At 41.9% G+C, this 2,164-nt stretch overlaps 1 long non-coding RNA gene across 1 annotated transcript; it reads right to left on the bottom strand.

Moving 5' to 3' along the window:
* Window positions 1–463: 463 nt before the first annotated feature.
* Window positions 464–1,763, bottom strand: LOC108491680. The gene is made up of 2 exons (XR_001872858.1): window positions 1,687–1,763; window positions 464–549 (listed from the first exon to the last, which is right to left on the bottom strand). It is a non-coding gene; the product is annotated as an uncharacterized LOC108491680 (long non-coding RNA).
* Between the last annotated feature and the right edge of the window lie 401 nt (window positions 1,764–2,164).

Below are 2,164 nucleotides of genomic sequence, written 5' to 3'. Positions count from 1 at the left end.
TTATCCTCTAAGCCATCTCACCACCCTCTTCCTTACTTCTTAAAAGCAGCCAAGATGGGCAATGGAGGGAGCTACAAATCAGGTGAAAATAAGGATAGAAAGCTGGCGACTCTGAGATTGACAATGAAGGAATCCTCTTCTGCCTACCCAGGTCCTGATCACTCAAGCAAGGAAACACTGTTCTCCTTTGCGTTAACCTTGGAGCTGCGCCTAGCCTCTGCTTGGGACTTTAAAGAGGGTGCTATTTGTAGATAACATGAGTGAGCACTAGCAGAGTGCAGAGTCTGATAAGCGACGTTCAGTTGTATTTCTGTTCAGAACCAGGGCTGGAAAACGACCATGCCCAGAGCCAGTGCCCTCTGGTGTGGGGGCCTGTGGTATGTGACCTGCATGGGGTATGAGCCAGCTCCTTGGGACTCTGCTGTGCAGCCAAGCTGAGGCCACTACAAGAAGACGATTGGAGCTTGGTTAGTATATCTTTTCCTCAACTTGCATCCCTGATGTACTGCATTTATAACTTTAGAGACAGTTATCTGCTTCCTGGGAAACCTATGGGAACAGAAAAAAAAAAAAAAGTAAAAATAGTTACATATACTCTCATTATCCAGATTTACCCACTATTAATATTTTGTCATATTTCCTTTTGAATTTTTATTACTATTTTTAAAGCATAATTGAGGGCTGGAGAGATGGCTCAGCAGTTATGAGTACAGACTGCTCTTGCAGAAGAGCTGGGTTTGATTCCCAGCACCCACATGGTGGCTAACAACCATTTGTAACTCCAGTTCCAGGGGAATCCAATGCCCCCTCTGACTTTTGTGGGCATTGCATGACATGGGTGCACTTATACACATGCAGGCAATACACTCATATACATAAAATAAAAATAACAAATAAAATGCTTTTTAAAATGAAGAATTGAAATCATGCAGTATATATAATTTGGAAAAAAATAGAAAAATTCCTTCATGTATTAAACAATTTTATAAACACAAAATATAAACAATAATTATAGTATTATTATTTTGAGTGTATTGCCTGCATGTATGTAAGTGCACCCATGTCATGTAATACCTGCAGAGGTCAGAGAGGGCATTGAATTCCCCTGGAGCTGGAGTTATGGATGGTTGTTAGCCCCTGAGTGGGTGTTGGGAATTGAACCTGGGTCCTCTACAAGAACAGCCAGTGATCTTAACTGCTGAGCCATCCCTCCAGCCCCCATATAAACACTATTTGTAATAACTGCAGAAAAGCAAAATATATGGATGGACTGCACTTTATTTTCCTTCTTAAATTGTGATTTTAATAATATTAATATTGCCTACTTCTCACTGAACTCTGGCTGTTTCTAGGCCTGTTTTGAATACCACATGTGGTTATCTGCATTTGATTTGCAAATCAGTTCTATGGAACAGATCATGCACGTGACTGAAAATAGTTTTGAATGAAGCCCAACACAAAACCTTGAACTTAAAACACAGTGAGATATTTTTTTTTGTAACTCATTTCTGGGGTTCTTAAGCATAAACTTTGTAGATAACAAGGTTGTTCTACAATGTCAGAAGGTTAGGTGTGGCTATAGTAGATAATATTATTTTATCAATATTTTCAATAAGAAAACCAGGACCCAAGAGTGTTTAATTTTCCTGACCCTGGTGCCAGATTAGGGGTCACCCCCTGACCTACCTATGTACTTCTTGCTAGAGACTGATAGTCACATTCATCCTTATTCCTTGACCACCCTGTGTGTGCCAGTCTCTGTCTGGGAATCTGGGAGCTTGGAATCAGGGAGGCAGAGACCTGGCTCTCCCCTCTAGGGTGTCATCATTAACTGGACATTCAGATAGACATGACTTTATGTTTCACTTTGGATTGTCACTCGATTTTGTTGCCATGTCCCCTTCAAGGGTGGGGTGGAGCTCCAAGACCTGGTGATGATTGTGACATGTTGCCAGGGCTCTGTCTGTCCTTTGTGGCCTCTGGCCAGGGGTTAGGTCTGAAATGAGAGAGAGGAAGGGGCAGTGACCACACTCTTCAGAGAGCTGCCGAGCAATGTCATGTAGCAGCGACAGGATTCAGAATCAGGAAGCAGTAGTTTAAAGTCCCCTGAGCAGTCAAATTAAATATTTCAGTGTTCTGGCACTAAATCTTAGTCCTCTTGCTG

Source organism: Nannospalax galili, unplaced genomic scaffold, assembly GCF_000622305.1.
Source record: "Nannospalax galili isolate Female #2095 unplaced genomic scaffold, S.galili_v1.0 scaffold243, whole genome shotgun sequence".
Classification (NCBI taxonomy): domain Eukaryota; kingdom Metazoa; phylum Chordata; class Mammalia; order Rodentia; family Spalacidae; genus Nannospalax; species Nannospalax galili.
This window is presented reverse-complemented; position numbering and strand designations above follow the sequence as displayed.